The 18,891-nt window shown below is 43.4% G+C and overlaps 1 long non-coding RNA gene across 1 annotated transcript; it reads left to right on the top strand.

Moving 5' to 3' along the window:
• Positions 1-2,312: 2,312 nt before the first annotated feature.
• On the top strand, positions 2,313-2,961 carry LOC147665786 (uncharacterized). The gene is made up of 3 exons (XR_015304974.1): positions 2,313-2,356; positions 2,442-2,559; positions 2,824-2,961. It is a non-coding gene; the product is annotated as an uncharacterized LOC147665786 (long non-coding RNA).
• The last annotated feature ends 15,930 nt before the right edge of the window (positions 2,962-18,891 follow it).

Genomic DNA, 18,891 nt, shown 5'->3' with positions numbered 1-18,891 from the left:
ACCGAAAGAAAAGAAAGAACCCAGTAACCAGCCTATCATCTTTGTTACGAACTATAATCCAATTAGTAACAAACTCAAAAACATTATCAATAGAAATTGGCATCTAGTAAATGACAAACAGCAAAACAGACTACCCAAACCCATGTTCTCCTACAGAAGGAACAGAACCATCAGAAATAGTTTGGTTCATACGTATAGGGAACCCAAGAGAGCAATCCAACCCTGTATTGACAATGCACCGATGCCAACAGGCACTTTCCCCTGTTCAGGTTGCAGTAACTGTAAAAACATCATTCGTGGAAATACTATCACCATCAAAGATATTGTCTTAAAACCAACTAGTTACATGAATTGTAGAACATGTAGTGTAATCTACCTCATCAGCTGCCCTTGCAAACTTATTTACATAGGGGAAACCTCCAGAGAAGTCCGAACAAGACTGAATGAGCATAGATCAGCTCTTCGCACAAGTAAGGTAGGCGCCCCTCTAACTGAACACTGGAAGATAGCTAAACATGAGATTAATGACCTTCGCTGGTGCTGCCTTGAGCATGTTAGTCTAAGCACAAGAGGCGGTAACCTGACCCAAAAAAGAAAAAGACGCGAGCAATTTTACATGTCCAAGTGTAACAGTGTCCGCGCCGGCCTCAACAGCAGAGAAGATTGGGAAAAGATAATTTAACTGAACAGGAGAACTATGATTTAATTAGATTAGGCACGAGACAGTCCCGATGTTTATATCATGGGCGCAATATCAATAAATTCTTCATATATATATTTGTACTACAAAGTGATATCAACCCCCCTAACATATGATACTCTTCAAATATTTCTCTAAGGGATAACACATATGTGCCAACCAAAGATTGAAGTATCTCAAATTATAGTAATGAATTCGCAGCATTGAGTTGCACCAACTATGTGTTGAGCACGAGCATGTTACCATATATGCCACCGTGGCACCTAGCTGTACATTTTGCAGGCTGAGCGCTAACGTATCTTTCAGCATTCAATGCCTCTTAATGCCCTACACGTCTTTATGATAGACACAACCCTACTGTAGGGGTTAGACTAGTGAGTAAGCCCAACAACCGGCGGCTTCCACTCTGGTCTATGAGACAATATAGAACGTCTCCTATATATTACACTCGAGTTGTAAGCAGATATCACTCGAGTTCTGCACACTGCCCCCAATTTTCGCATATTACTGCCGAAATGCGTTAGATTATCGCGCATATTAAACTAGGTATATCGCGGTAATCACGCTGTCTAACGCGCCACTTACGGGTGTTTGTTTACAAACGAAATGTCAGGTGACATCCCGTCAACCAACCAAAAAGCAGGAGACTGACCGCCCAATCAGTAACGCCGTATTATAAATAAACCGCGATTTACGTGTCCCTAATACTTTCAATCCGAGCAGAATCGAGAAAATGCTGACGGAGTAGGAGCAGGGAGGCCGAATCCTTAATACCAGGTAAGCGGAGCACGACCGACCCTGTCATTAGCTAACTTGCCCCGCGCTGAACGGAATTCGTTTAGCCTCCCGTCTGTTCTGCGCCTAATGAATCATCGGTTTTTAGAAATTTTCAGCCTATCAGATCGGCGGGTGGGTCCTGAAATGTTTTAGGCAAACCCTAGGCGGGCATATTACCATCACAAGCTCGAGGATTAAAACCTGCATCCTCACCCTTAAGGTGCCACAAACCCAAATACAATTTGTCGAGTTTTGGACACAATAATGAATAAGACGCGCTATTTATGCTTATGCTATGGTAAGATACCAACGCTAAATATACAATATATAACAAACGTAGATAAAAGAAGCAACACAAAAAGTAACATCATTAACGTATGTCTAAAGAATGTGATCAATGGATGTAAAAGTCAAATCAACGGGTGCAACTGCACTGCTATGTCCTACATAGAATACTAGTACTGATAATATGCTAGCCAGTAACAAACCTGTCATTTAAACTTCCTTCATGAAAGTATATACTAAATCAATGGAGAGGCAGTTATTAGATATTTTACGTTAAAACTGCAAATGAGTATCATTAAACAAATAGTGATCCTAACAAAAGTTCCATCCTCTATATCAATAGTGGCAGGAGAATCCCCGCCAAGGTATGAACGCCAAAAGTGATACACAAGCCAATTGAAAAGCTCGTGAAAACATTAAGCAGCCAGTCATTAAAATCTGGGTAAGTCTAAATAATTAGAACCCTACATGACAATTAACAATCACTCCTTTGATTACAATACGGTAAAAGATGTATTTCTCTACAGCTTATCTGAAAACCAATATCGGTGGCTCCTACTACCAGAGTGTGATCCTTCCCTGTACAAATACAAGGTAGTGACGTGCTATATTGATTTGTTACTTAAAAGATAAATAAGAGCACACAAAATATTGATCCATATTTTATTATCACTTCCAGAGATCAATACAGCGTATGTTAGATCAAAAACATCGCGAATTCACATCAGTTAATGACCGGATTTTACAACCGGTTTCCGGCACTCCAGGATATATCTGGAAGCCTTTAATAAATTCAGGTAACTTTTGTTGATTGTTAGACATGAAGAATAAGATGTCTTGACCATACAGGTCTCCCCAATAAATACACCTTGGGATTCACTAAATGGTGCCCCTATCATTAGGTTATGTGCTTTAACAATACCAATAATTTTAAAAATCACCAGTTTTTGTCTAGTGCCAACCACCGAACAGTTTAGCCATTAAGTAATGTTGTTTTGGATATATGCTTTGTTTGTAAAAAATTGGAAATGCATAAAAAGTAATTTTCTGTTTCTTTTTAGAACTTGGTCCTGAAGAAGGTTGTTTATTGTTAGCCTGTAACCGAAACGCCGCGTCGACCCCTGTTCTTATGAACTTTTAAACAAATGTTTGTTTTGTCTATTCTTTGTGACCTTTTATGCTTTTAATGAAATGTTCAATATACCTGATGTATTTTTTAATGATTTGTTATGATTGTGACACACTGTTAATATTTGAATAAATACACAAAGTATATATATTTTTCCCAAAAACAATTTTTCTGGCTTTTCTTTTTAATATCTTGACCTGAATTTAAGTAATGTGTGCTATAGTGGTTTATTTTTCGGTGGTTGAATGAGTATACTGGTTGGCCTATGTCTTAGAAGTTAGCCTCTTGTTCTATTTACAGCTGTGTGATTGGTATTGCTAAATAACGAAAATTAACCTGGTGCCATTAGTCCACTGCTTACCAACTTAGTGGCAAATGTGTGGGACAATTTTGCTTTACAAAGGCCATTAAAGGAGTGCCATTCACTATTGCCACTCCAATTTAAACATTTTTGGGGAAGGTGTTGGACACTTAAGGGGTGACATTTACAATTCCCACTCCAATATACACCAAGAAGATGTTGGACACTAAAGGGGTAACGATTACTAATTCCACTACAATCTAAAGCATTTAGGGTAAGTTGCCGGACACTAAAAATGTTATATATACAAAAAATACTCCATACTCACACATAATTTTTGATCTATAAAATAAAATAACATTTAACTAAAGGACACAATAAACCAATCTAAAAACCTGTAAGCTTAAAAAAAACATTAACATACAACATTATGGGGTTGATTCCTATTAGTTAAAATCCCCTAAGAAATCGCCGTATGGAGCATTTTTCCCGTACGAATCGTACACCTTCAACGTCCCCGTACGTGCGATGAGGTACGATCCGAATCGATAGCAGATCTCCGTACGAATCGTACAAAAGACCATGCGACTTAAAAATACGTACCAAATCACATTCGGAACTCGCAATACGTGACGTCCGTATGGATTGAAGCAGCTTTTCACGAACCAGCAAGTACGATTCGTTACGACAACACTCCGTACAACTCTTTTTATACGGGAGTTTAAAACTGTCATGTTTCGGTAGGGTAGCGTTTTCTGCAGGGTTGCGGAAGGGATGCTGCTCCGTACCTTTGACGAAGAAGACATCACTCACTTCCGGTCCGAAGGGAGTTAGCAGTCTAGCTGCACTCAGAAGGCTGCCGGCGACTTAAAGCGCTTCCGGGGGAAACCACTTAAGACCCATGGTTTCCGCCCGCTCAGCGCTTCGGATTCCAGATTCACGGTGGTCCTCAGCCCAGAAGCATGTTCCCTGCCTTCCTTCGACTTTCCTTGTTGGAACTTACCTGGTGGTTCTCGCACTGTTGCTCGCTGCTGTCTCCGACCCTTCACTCAGGTAGCGTGACAACTCAACTCCCTGGAGTCCCTCACGCATTTGAGGGCATTTCCTTGTTTGGGCAACGCTGGGGACGCCCTGCTTCTATTCTGCTCTCCTACACACCCACATGCGCTGGAGCGCATTTTGTTTTGTTCTTCCGCGTCAAAAGGCGCCTTGCTGATTTTGGTAGGGGCACATTGGGGACGCCCTGATCTTTATTTACTGCACCGCGCTGGAGCACATTGTTTTGTTTATCTTTCCACTCCAAAAGGCGCCTTGCTGATTTTGTGAGGCCACATTGGGAACGCCAGTCCTTTAATTTACTTAAACGCGCTGGAGTGCATTATTTTGTTTGCCTTACCGCGCCAAAGACGCACTTGCTGATTTTTCTCCAACTATCGCAGGAGCGCTGATACCTTGTGTACGCCTGATGACTTCCTCCACAGGTACTAGAACATTCCTTGCATGTGCATACATAGAGGGAGGAGTAAGGAAGGGGCTAAGTTGTGTGTTTGTGTTTTGTATTACTAAGGGCTCTTATTTCTCCTATATAGTGGTTAGTACACACGGCGGTCCCCAAACAGAGGGAGGTTCCTTACCAGGCTACCAAGTACATCCCAGCGTCCTTTTGGCTTCCTTCCCCGTGCCTATCAGCATCCTAACCTGTGTATAACCAGCTAGGGGGGCAGGGTGGGTCCGGCGGTGGTGGCTCATGTCGTCTCTGCAAGATTACTTCGCAAGTCACAGGTAAGACTTGTGGGGTCCTTGACAAAAACATCTGTAAAAGTATATTTTGACTCGAACCGCAAGCGACACGGACCCCCCGGGTACGCGAGTGCACCCCATGATTGCAGGGGTACAGTGCGTAGGGGTACGGTGTGTAGAGGTATGCTGCGTAGGGGTACGGTGCGTAGGGGTACGGTGCATGGGTGTATAGTGCATTGGTGTACGGTGCGCAGGTGTACGGTGCATCATGGTATGGTGCGTAGAGGTACAGATCATAGGGGTACGGTGTGTAGCCCCATGAATGCAGGGGTACGGTGTGTATGTGAATGTGTGGTTTTCCGTATGAATTGCTCATACGAAGTTTTCCGTATGAATCGCTTTCTCGTTCCCTGTTCCGGATCGTACTTGTCGGGCATACAGCATGTTTACGAATCGTACGGTTCACTGTGAGGGTCCAGTATCGTACGGATTTTCACTTGCTTTTCATACGGTTTGCACACATTCATACGAATTCTTTTCCTACGGATCGCACTACGCGATTCGGATGGATTGGTACGATTCGTACGGAAAAGGCTACGAATACGATTCGTCGTACGGATTTGTTTCCCGAATCGGAATTGACCCCTATATGTTCATCATTATTTTTTTTTAAACTTTTAATTAATATTTATTAAAATTCCTATACTATGAAACATAACATAAAATGATTCACAATCCAAAAATCGAAATCATATAAGTGAAAAAAAACTAATTTTCAAATGTAATATAAAAATATTGTTTATTACATAAAAATGTATACATTTTAGGATATATATTCCCAAAAATGTAACGTATTTCAATAATAAACATAATTAGCATGTCATTAATATTGATCAATGCATTTTTATAAATAAACCTATAATATATAAATATGCATGAAAATATTAATTTATGTTAGAAATAATCCATATTTATTCTATTTTCATAATTGATTCCTAAATTTCACAGATTTCTAAAATAAACGTAAATAGAAAAAATATGTTTTCCAATTTTGTATTTAAAATGGCATAATTAATAATTAATCAATTATCTTACCACTCAAACAAAATTATGAAACATATATAATCAAACAAGCAACAATAATAAAAACAACACTTACAATAGTCTTACCTTCGATATTCATGTTGATATTTTTGACATCCCAATATAATTGACACAATATTTTTGTATCACAATATTTTTAGTGGATAATTTGTCACCGGACACTCTGTTACACAAAAGGCAAGTATATTTGGTTTTCTTATGAAGAATATTGATACTTTCGTTTTTCATTTATTATTTTTCTCAATCTGTATACTGATAGTTTGAATGGAAAAAAAGCCTTTTTCATACAGAGCATGTCACTAACACAGATATTATGTAATATCATATGGAGCACAACAATGCATGCTTGCAATGTCTGTTCAAACATTTAAATAAGCAAACTGCACCACAAAAACAAATTCTTGGTTTTGAGGTGTTGCAGGATTGTTTTCAAAATGATCAAGAGTTGTGGTTGTAACGGATGACCCAACAACGACACCACACCATTGCCTCTGCTCTCTAACTTGCATTTTCAGAAGCAGCAGGTCTGAAAGAGGAACCATTACCATCTCCCTGGACATCTGTCAGCAAATGTAACTGTCTGGAGATCAAAGAAGATCCCTTGTCTGTTTGTCAGCGTGAGTGACAGGATGGCATCACGCAATTTAGTAGATTAGCTCCAGCACAAAAATGAAAATTCCTTCCTCTACAGTGGATCGGGAAATCAAAGCGGTGCACAAAAACATAATGTAATCCTTCAGGTACAAGTCCTGCTTGAACCTTGGGTAACCGAAGGATATTTCTATAAAAATGTAATTGCATCCGGTTGAGCAATTTGCTGCAAATGGCATGCTTGTGTAACTTTAGCGTCTGGACTGTTGTAGAGATGAATGCAAAACATTAGTCCTTCATTCATTACCGTTGTTGTAGGTGTGGGGGAATTGTTATGTTTTAACATATCTGTTGCATGTGTTAACTTTTTTTTATGTTGTAACATATGGCCTGTGACAGCTCACTTGCTCTGTAAGCTCTGAATGCTTCTAAGCGGGCAGTTGCAGACGGAATGCATAGGACGGGGATGACCTCCGGGGGTGTGTAATAATTACTATGCAAATGTCAAAAAGACCATTAGGCTGTAGTCTTCTGGGCAAAAAAGGAAAATAAATATATCATACATCTGTTTAGTAAATCCACATTTTAAAACTATCCTACATCCGAAAAGAAAGGATAAGTTTCTTAAAAAATGCATACTACATCCCAGCCACAGGTTTATGACGCATATTGGCATGGATGTAAGCATTTAAGAATGATCAGAAGTGGCTGCTACCGGGGAGTAGTGGTGGGACAGGCGGGGGATGGGGGGAGTCAAAAAAAGAAAGGGGGGGGGGGGATAAAGAAAAAAAAACACTTACTTTCCCGGCAGCCGGCGCTCCTGCGTCCTCTTTGGCGACGTCCATGACATGAGGCAAGTAGGAACAGAAGCACCCAGGCTCCCTCCCCTAAGCCAATCACAACCATTGTGATTTGTCTGAACACTATGGTTCAGAGATCAGATTGGAAATTTGAGCCTGGGCATGTTCCTCCCCAGGCTGTGTAACGCAGCCTGGTGAGGAACATGTACAAGAATTGCCACTTACTATTGCTACTGTTAGTTAGCAGCAATTTTCTTACCGCTTCGTACCGCTAAAAACAATCACCATGGTACCATCGTATTTACAATTTATTGCTACATGGCGATAGTTTTTCATCACTGCGGAAATTGTTGACGTTAAAGCCAACGTCACAGTGATAAAAATCTTGCCGCTAACGTGAAAAATAGTGACGGCTGACCAGTCGGCGTGCAGAAAATGCACGTTAATCAGCGTGATGGCACTTTTTTCACACTTCGCAGAGAAAACAAACTACAAAAAGCACACAAAAAACAAAAACACACTACCCTGGAAGAGACACTGAGCATCCTGGATCCAATACTGCAGGAGACACAACCACCATAATCCCCCTAACAGCCAGGAGGACCAGCCAGAGACCCAAGGAAAAGGAAGAGGATAACCAGGTCCAGCCAGCAGGAAAATGAGATCCGGACTGCGGAGGTCATGGACAAACAACACCAGCTCTTTCTTAGCTCCACAGTGTCATTGGGGATCAAAACTTCAATATGGCAGTCCATCAAAGCCAAGGTGAATGAATGCAGTAGCAGAGGTCAAGAGGACAGTGACCGACTACAAGATGCGCTGGCATGATGCTAAGCGCAAGACCAAGAAGAAACAGTCCAACAATCGGTGGGCAGCACTGCAGACCGGAGATGGGAGTCCACCACCACAGGAGTAGCTAAATGCTTTGGAGGAACAGGTGTCCTTAGTCATCTGCGAGGAGTCAGTGGTTGGAGTCCAAGGACAGGATAGTGCTGAACATAACCAGCTACATCAGCAACGGGGTATGTAACAACAAGGGACTGGGGGGGTGGTGGTGGGGACTAATGTTGCTCCTGTCCAAATAAATATACCTCAGTGCACACATTTACTGTGTGCAGAACTAATTCCAGATACATAGGTACTTGGGGTATATACACATGTCACTTTAGCTGTTGAATACATATAAAGACACATAATGGTGGTGTCACTGACTTGTAATTCAGCACATAAAAATAATCAAATATATAGAAAAATTACCATTCATGAGTCTACATACAATGGGCTACATGTGCAAGCAAAGGGGTATATTGAATGGAGAGGTGGCAACATGCTTTGTCACTTTGGGAACACAGTGCTGCATTTCATGTACACGAAAAGGGGCATATTGACTGGAGAGGTGGCAGAGTGTTGCATTAGCCTTCTTGGCTCAACACCACACTCAGCCAAATTGGGAACACATGGAAGCATCTCATTGACAACAATATGATGCAGCACCGTGTACCGCTCTGCTCTGGGGCAAAGGTTAGCATGCCACCATCGATGCCGGCACACATGCACCATTGAGCAAGGGTGTCTGTGTAGAGTTGAAGATTGTAGATGTGCATGAAGGGGACCTTACTGCACATACACAATCATCCCCACAACACAGGAATCCCTGCACAATGGTGCAAATGTGCATCAGTGGTGGCCTGCTACCTTTTGCCCCAGAGCAGGGTGGTACACTTGACTGCATGTTGTGAGTCTTCTTGGCTTAAACACATGCATTGCCACTCCATCGTAAATATGCCCACTTGTGGGTAAAAGGAGTACATTTCATATTATCAAAAAAGAACACCCTGGAGGGCAAATGTGCAGTTCAACTATGAGCAGAAGGGATATGCATCCAAAAGTACAGTGTAAGAACTCTAAAACAACATGTTTGTTCTGTGTGCCATGGTCATAGAACCACACATTCCCTGTCACATGCATGTCAAGTGAAGTATGACAACGAGCACTATTTACAATGCTGCAATAATGCATGTCATTTTGCTACGTCACCTTCACCCAATACATTACAAGGCAGTCATCCACATTAAAGTATCTACATGTGTCGTACAGTAACCAGTATTGTATTGTTTTCATGGTCTGGTGTGGGATGTCCAAGACACATTGACATGCATGGAAACCAGTCCTTAGGTAAAGTCAACAGTGGCAGTGAACAAATGCATAGTATGTCTGTAACATCCTTACACAATCAAAGGCATCCAATTAGCCTGAGCAGCATGTATCATCCATGTGTCCATCTGAGGGACATATTTACAAGCCCCCATCACCATGCCAATGTCACTTGTAGTGATGTTGGGATGGTGAAAGAGGCTTCACCCCTCTTACAAGCCAGCATAAAGTGCTGCCTTGTAATCAAAGGCCACTTACACACTTCACTTAGCGTGAAAGGGGAGGGTATTGGGTGTTGTGTTTGTTGTCCACCCGCAACACCCATTGAAAAACTCGCTGCCCTATATTCACAAGGCTGATGTAAATAGGAGGCTGTTTAAAAAATAAGCACAGTAAAAACCTGAGTTCAAACAGGCAAACAAATAGAAATGCTTCATATCTCATCGTTTTTGCTGTTTCCATGTGTACTGCATTGTGCAGCACACATAGAAACAGCAAATTGTCATTCATCATTAATGTGCATGAAGGGGTTCCTCCCTGCACATAAGCCATCTTCCTCTGAACCCAGACAAACTTGCACTAAGTTGCAAAGGTGCCTGTCTTTGCACCACACTGATAAGTTAGGTGCTAGCGCAGGCTAAAACGCATGGCAAAACCATAATATTGTAACTGTGGTGCAGGCCTGTGTTACTGAAGTGGGAGAGTGCGGCGTTGATCCCGTAAGGAGAAGGCCTCACTCTGTCACTTCATTGTAACTATGCCCGTGGGAGGCACGAAAAACATCTGCTGGGCAACAATGCACAAGTTTCATAAGCCTGACTAAGAGTCATATGCCCTACAGCTTGCAACATATAACCATTGACAATGCTCCAAAGTGCAAGGGTGACTGGGTGGAGTGAATAAGGGGCAATCAACAAGAAGGTGTCCCCTCCTTGCATATCATCATACATCAATGTAAATGACATGAGTCAATGTGATTTGGCCACCTTCAAATATGTAGACACTTGTCAGAGCATGGCAAATCAAGCACATCTAATTGTCATATCATGGGCCACATTACAGCAACCCGATTGCCCTCCTCATGCCACACTAACAATTATGTGGCAGTGCAAACATCAAGGTGAGGTGCCATCCAATCTACACCTCTAAAAGAAGCTAATAAAAAGCACATGTTAACTTGACTGAGTATAGGTGACGCAACCACAATGCAGTGTAACCACACATGAATCAGATCAAATCAGCATTGTCAATAAGGTGATATATCCTGCACAACTGTCACTACTGAACAGAAGATATAACATGTGTGTAGAAACAGGCCCCTCACAGTTGGCAAACCTGTGTGTAATAGGTGTAGCTTATTAAAATAGTGACTGGACACCGTCATGCTGTCTACCTGTAAACTGATTAAATGCCTGACCAGAGTTTAGATACACATACAATAGCATCTCCCCTTTACATTGTAGAGAGAGAAACATCACTTCCTGTTCAGCAGCCAGTTCCACTCTTCAATGATGAAGAGGAAGAAGATATCTCAACCATCGACCAGGACACCCTCCAAGAGCTGCTCAACTCCATTGGCTGCCAATCTCCGGAAGCAGGAACATCCAGCAGCGTTGTTGTTGTTCCACCAGCTGCACAAAACACCCAGCAGCAAGCACCTACCACCATAGCTTTCTCCCAGGACTTTGACGACCAACTGCTAACATTTCAACGTAGTTCGGTAGAAGTCCAGCGTCAGGTGAGGGTGGGGTTTGACAGTTTGGTGGCCAAAATGGATGGGACCCGTAGCCCGCTCCATGCTCTCCAACATTCCATGGATGACCGCTGAAGTACTAACTCAGACACAAGAACAACTGTCCAGGTCAATTGTTCCAGACCGTTCCTTACGTCATAGCCAGAATCATCCTCGGAACCCCGGGGCACAAACACACGACAACACCTGCATACCCTCCACTGGCTCACCGTCAAGAAAAGAGTCACCTTCAAACTACTCACCCACGCCTACAAATCCCTTCACAACATCGGACCCAAATACCTCAATGACAGAGTCTCCTTCCACGTAACCAAGAGGAACCTTCGCTCCACAGACCACGGCCTCGCAGAGATCCCCCACATCTGAAGAGCCAGAACAGGAGGTAGACCCTTTTACTGCGTCACAGCCAAAGCATGGAACACTCCCTGTGAACATCAGATGCTCCCCACCCTCCACACCTTCAGGAAGAACCTCAAGACCTGGCTCTTCAACTGAACCAGAGCTGCAACCCCCCCAGCGCCTAGAGACCCCCATGGGTGAGTAGCACGCTTTATAAACCCCTGATTGATTGATCGATTGAAAGTGGCTGCAGCGATGTCAACAAGGAGTTGCGTGAAATGCGAAAGATCATGGAGAGCATGGAGCGGATGCAGGCTTAACACTTGGCTCCCATGGCTGCCTACCACAGAAACATTGCTAGAGTCTTGAAAGCCCTGCAGCTTATGATCACTGCAGTATGCCTCATCATTTGGCACAGATGAATGCTGCTGCACCTTCAAAGTCCACCTCTTACCCCTGATATCTCACTACCTCACAGTGCTCCTGCCAATCCACCATCACCCTCATGGGAGGCACATGACACATCTGAGGATGAAGATGTGGATGAATCAACATTCAGGCGTAAAAGTCAGCTGTAGCATTCATCTGTGTATCAAATGGACAGTTTCTGCTTGGCCCTGTGCTTACCATCATGCCTCGGAACATCAGCTTCCACAGTCCTCTGAATGACTCTACTACACTCACCTTGGACTTTAATACGGACTGGCAATTTTGCCATTGTTGCCAATGACACTGCAATCAGCCTGCTGACTGAACTCAGCCTCTTCCTCAACATGTCTTAAGACATGTTCCTTCCCATGGACTCTGTCTGGCCCTCCATTGGGCATGTACACAATGGGGGTGTTGTTGTACAGAGAACGGGCCCAGTCTGCTACCTCAGTTAATGCACATATAAATAAAATAACTTATGTCACTAAGATACGTGTTGCCTGTGGCCATTTACGTTTAAACATGCCAACAATGCATGGTCAGTTCAGCCACCAATACAAATCAAGGGACATTTGGAAAAGGGAATATGCTGACTCTGTGTCCTTGAAAGGCATTGGGAAACCCAGATGGGGTGACTCCACCAATGCTCAGATCTCTAAGACAACAGTTTCTGCACCATAAAAATGAGCCCATTCTCAAGATGGTGATCGTGACTCGGAACAATTCTCAAGTCTGTGTCAAGCCACATGAAGTGCAAACAAGAAATACTCAGAACATATACTCATTGTAAATGTGGTGAACAATGGTTGAATAGATTATTGTCATGCAATGACACATGTAAAGACAGCTCCCTCAACATGTTACATATGACGACAAATCTATCTAGCTGTAAGAAGAGGAATGGTGTAGGATAGCATATGTAAAAGTGTGTTTCTGGATCAAATCCTAGCGCTGTTGTGCTGTAACCCACACACAACCTCCCTTTCCCTACACTTCTATGCAAAATAATTTCCTTTGTAACCACAATGTACAAGGCTGGGTTAAAACACGTACAGAGGAGTTAGGAAGAGTAGTGAATAATAGAAAGCACATATCCCTAAACGACCACGTGGGAAGTGAAGCTGTTGTGGGGACTGGTGTTATCAAAGATGCCCATAAGTTTCCTAACAACATGGCTACAGCATATAACCAATGCTGTGTGAGCACAATTCCTACAGTGCATCATGTGTATATCTGTACTTGTAAAATAGTATCATATGGATACTAATTCCTCAGACTACTCCAAAACATACTTGAAACTGAACATTGCTACCCGACATATCAATCAGTTAGGTTTACTCACATTCAAAATGCAGATTGGCAGTTGCCTGTCCCTTGAAGATGGCGTAACCACATTTGTCAACATTCAAATTCATTGTGCGGATGATGCATCTATTGTAACCAACTACAAAGTCAACAGTAGATGTCAAAACATAAACAATCATTGACATCACAAACCATCAACCAGTAGGAAATACATTTTAATAAAATTCACACTTATCAAAATGAACTAATAATAATGCCTTATCCTAAACTACAATAACCTAAATTGCACTAACATTAACCTAGACTACACTAACTAACTTACCTAAGACTGTACATATAACAACATATATTATACATCAACCCACCTCCCCTCTTAAGGCACATCCAGGGACATGACAAAGACAGCTTGACCTATACATGAACTAAACATACATGCTAGAAAAAAAATATATATATATATATATTTTTTTTTATTATAACAAGTACAAGAACTCATCAACCCCCCACTCTAAGGAAAAGTTAACTTGATGTTGATTCTCAAAGGTTAACTCCATAGCGAATCGTGATTTTATTAAAGACTAGGAGGCTATCATTATGCATAACCTTTTATTTACCACTTCAGAGCAGCACTTAAAATCTTCCAATAGAACAGTATGAAGTCACAAAACACTAGAACATACAACATATTAAAAGTCCCCAACATTCCAATCTCATCCTCTTTTGTTTCTCTTCTCTCTCCCATGATTATTTATCCTTGAATCCCTCTTCACATATTCCTTTACCATTTTACTGTGAGTCTGCAAATAAATGAAATATTGTATTGTAAAACAAATTCTTCTAAAAAGTTCCCTTACTTAATCTTAAACTAAAATATTAACAAGCTGTTAAAGTATTACAACATTTCAAGCCTCTAACACCAATTCCCAAAAAAGTGAGGATGGAAGGGATAATGCTAGCCTCCTAGTCTTTAATAAAATCATGATTCTCTAAGCATTTAACCTCTGAAAATCAAATTGTTTGACAAGACTGGAGGCTAGCATTATGCATGTTTAAAGTCATTTATAGTTTGTTCTGTAACATGCTCCACTGGTCTGAAATAGAAAGCTCTAAAAACGTTGTCATTTGACCAATCTGCTGATTTAAGAATCTCATTAAACTTCCTCCTGAACTATACGCCTTATAAGCTATTGCCCCACGAATTGAATGTGCTGTAAACTTTTCTAAATTAACTCCTGCTTCACTCATCATGGGGCATATTAGCACAATTAGCGATATTTATCGCTAAATGCGCTTAGCGCAATTTTTTTTATCGCTGTCTATCGCCGGATATTATCTCAGAGATAACATGCTATTAGCAACGTTTATCTCTAATGCGATAAAATATCCGGCGATAGTGGCTCAATGCGTGAATATCGCTGGAAATCCAGCGATATTGAGGCATTAACGCTAATGGGGACTTAACCTGAATATCCACCTCCCATTGGATATACAGGTTAAGTCATGGTCTGAGCAGGCGTTAGGTTCTGGCAATAATCGCGCTTAGCGCAACTTTTTTGGAAAATCGTTTTATTATGAAAAAACAAAACAATAGAAATAATAAGGTCTCAGGTGAGTGCAATCATTACAACAATTCGGTTCATTCGGCACTGAGCCGGATAAAGCAGTGGATAGAAAAAGAAAAGGCGGGATCATGGGGATTCCTGTGTTGCAATATTCGAGTCTCCCCCGGGGGCTTCACAAAGGCCTCCACGATACTGGTTCCACGCCCCCCACACCTTCCCCCACTTCCGGGGGCAGCCCCTGGCCAAATAGAGCGCCCGCTCTCCCATCATGCAACAGTCAAGGTCTTCTTCCCATTTATGTATCTGAGGCGACTGGCGGGCACCCCACAACTGCGCAATGTTTCGGTTGGCCACCATACATGCCAATGTGACTCATTGTTTCTGATAATCATTGAGGTCAGTCAGTTCCCATACATTCAAAAGACATCTACGGACCTCCATACGTACTTCCAATCCCAAAACAACTCTCAGTTTCTCGTGAACCTTCTCCCAGTAAGTCTGTATGAAGGTTCAGTGCCAAAGAATATGCATCAATGTGCCCTCTTCTCCACACTCTCTGCTGCATGCTGCACTAAGCGCTCTACCCATTCGCACGAGCCGTGGCCCGGTAACATAAACTCTGTGGAGCACTTTCAGCTGGACCAGGCGAAGCCTCATCTGGACAGCGACTACCTTAGGGGAGGATAGCACCTCCGTCCAGTCCTCATCATCTATTTCAAGGTCATCTGCACACCATTGTGACCTTAGCCTCACCAGTGGGTCTTCTGCATTGTTAACTAACGTGCGATATATCAGGGAAATGGTCTTGTCAGGGATATGACCATCAAGGACCCGGTCCTCAAGAGGGGACGCCTCAGGGAGTTCCGTTCCCTCAGGAATATGAGCCAACAACGAGTGTCTCACCTGCAAATATCGGAAGTACTCATTTAGGTGGAGACAATATTGATTTGCAAGTGAGTCAAACGTGTGTATCTAATTTTTCACCCACAAATCCTTAATCTGAGTGATTCCAATATGGTCCCACTTATCAAACCCTTTGGATTTCCATAGGCTACCCAGTTTTTCAGAATTAAGCAATAGAGTGGCCAATGTAAGTCTGCCCTCCCAGCCCAAACTTTTGGTAGCAACATGCCACACTCGTATTGAATGTTCTGTTGGACCCGTGAGGGGAAACCTACCCAGTCTAGAGTATAACGCTCTATCTATCCTGCCAGCCGGGGCCTGACCTCTATCCATAGCGTAACCTGGATCTCCGGGGACTCCGTATACAACAAGGTTCAAAGCAGCTAGATGTGATGCCCAGTAGTATCGTCACAAGTCAGGCAACCCTATACCACCATCAAACCAGGAGCGAGTCAATTTATTGAATGCCATACGGGCCCCGCCATCCCACAAGAGGCGCCGCTGAAGTGCCTCTATCTCTCTGAAGTAGACCGCAGGCACGGGGTCCATTGCATTCTGCAACGCATATAGGAATCGCGGCAGTGCCATCATCTTAAACAGGGTGGCTCTGCCGCGCAACGACAGCGGGAGGGCCTTCCAGCGCACCACATCCCCTCGGCATCGAGCCAGAGGCGATAGAAGATTATTATCATAGCGCCGCTTCGGGTCGAGTGAGACATAGATTCACAAATATTTTAATCTGTCCTTCTCTATACGGATGGGGCATGTATGAGGGATCTCCGGGGGATCTCCGGCGAGGACATAAAGTACTGATTTACTCCAGTTTATAGCTAGCCTGGAGTATCTCCCAAAGATAGTAAGGCCATCTAGAAAATATCGGAAAGAGGTCTTAGGTGTAGTAAGATAGAGCAGTACATCATCAGCATATATAGCGATATTTTGTCCTTCCATTCCGGCGTCCAGTGCAATCCACGTATAGTGATGTCCCAGCGAACCCATGCTGCCAACGGTTCCATTGCCAATGCAAAGAACAGCGGCGAGAGAGGGCACCCCTTCCTGATACCTGTCCCAAGGGAGAAGTCCCAGGATGCACAGTTGTTAACCACTACCCTTGCCAGTGGCTTAGTATACAGTAAGCGCACCCAGTGCACAAATTCATCTCCGAAACCCAGCTTGGTCAAAACTGCAAATAAGTATGGCCACTCCACTCTATCGAACGCCATCGTGGCATCCAAGGACACTAGGGCCGCCGGTTCCCCTAGCTTTGAAGCTCCTCCAAGAACCCCATGAAGCCGACGCAAATTCAACACTGTGCTGCGCTGTGGCATAAAACCGGACTGATCCAGATGGATCAGGGTTGTGATCACCTTAACCTATCTGGTAGCCAGTAGCTTGGCCAGGACCTTGTGCTCTACATTAAGGAGCAATATTGGCCTGTAGGAGGAGCAACATGTCTTAGGCTTAGCTGGCTTATGAATAACAGCTATATTGGCCACTCGCTGATCATATGGGAGCTCTCCTTTCTCTCGACTCTCGAGAAACATGGCGCGGAGGACCGGTGCTACTCTATTAGCATTTAATTTGTATAGCTCGATAGGTATTCCGTTCGGAACAAAGGTCTTTCCGGAGTTAACTTGCCATATAACCTGGGCTACTTCATCGTCTGTAATAACGGAGTCAAGAAAGCTCCTGTCTTCGTCGGAAAGGCTTGGCATGACAATATCTTTAATCATTTCTCTATTGTCTTGTTCCGTGAAAGCAGTCCTGGCATCATAAACCCTTTAATAATACTCCCCAAATTCGTCTGCCACCGCCTGTGGGTCTTTAATCAAACCCCGCTCTTGACTATATACAGTTCCGGGACTAATCTAGACACTCGCTCCACCTTCTCTAACCATGCGATCAGTTTCCCGGCCTTATCGCCATATTCATATATACGGCTTTGTGTCGCATTATGTTGTGCCGCGGCACTCTCTCTAGCCAAAGTCCTATATTCTTCCTCCCTGAGCTTCAGCAGGTGGAGGTCCACCGCTGGAGCTGATTCTGCAAGATGCCTCTCCAGACGCGGGACCTCTCCCTCTTTGCTGACTATCGCCGCCTGCTCTTCCCTCTTCCGCCTCGATACAATGGACAACACTTCGCCCCTTACAACGGTTTTATAAGCTTCCCAAAGTGATACGGCAGACTCGACCAACCCCTCATTCTCCAGCAAGTATCTGTCTGCCACCTTAAGAATTTCATTCTGTACCATGGGATCCCTCAATCTCCAAGCCCCAATAGGTGCCACCCTACCTGCTGTCAGAAGCTCAAGCGTGAGACTAAGCCATAGTGGGGAGTGGTCTGATATACCCCTCCCCAGGTATCTGACCTCCACAATCGATGGTGCCGCTGCCGCCGAAAGCAAGACATAATCAAGCCTGGACAGGGATCTATGCAAGGCCGAAACATGAGAGTACTGCACGGATCTCGGGTTGCGCGCACGCCAGCTATCAATAAGTCCCAATGTATTTAAGAACTCCGGAAGCCATCTCTGTGATTGCACCAACACCCAGGGCGGACTGCGGTCCAATTCACGATCAAGCACCAAATTAAAGTCTACACCCAATACTAGCCCTCCCAGGGAAAACGCAAGGAATATGTTACTCAAGTCTCTGAACGTCTCGGACTGAAGGGCTGGTGGTACGTAAATGGACAGGAGTGTAAACGTATGTCCCCCAAGCTACCCCATTGATCGATCCAAGTCTTCTGTACAGAAAGGGGGAAGGAATTCTTGACCAGTATACCCACCCCCCTGGAACCGGATGTGAAACCCGCATGCACCACCATTTTGTATCCCCCTCTGGGCAGAGCCATGCATTTGTTACCAATTAGATGGGTTTCCTGTAGCAACACTACATCGGGGGAGTGTCTCCTAATGAGCTGACTGACCATCCCCCTCTTGATCTTATCTCCTAAACCGTTCACGTTCCAGCTCAACACTTTCATCCCCGATCCTCTTTTTTCACGTGCCTTCGAACCC

This window comes from Lissotriton vulgaris, unplaced genomic scaffold (assembly GCF_964263255.1).
Source record: "Lissotriton vulgaris unplaced genomic scaffold, aLisVul1.2 SCAFFOLD_4086, whole genome shotgun sequence".
NCBI classification, from domain to species: Eukaryota; Metazoa; Chordata; class Amphibia; order Caudata; family Salamandridae; genus Lissotriton; species Lissotriton vulgaris.
This window is presented reverse-complemented; position numbering and strand designations above follow the sequence as displayed.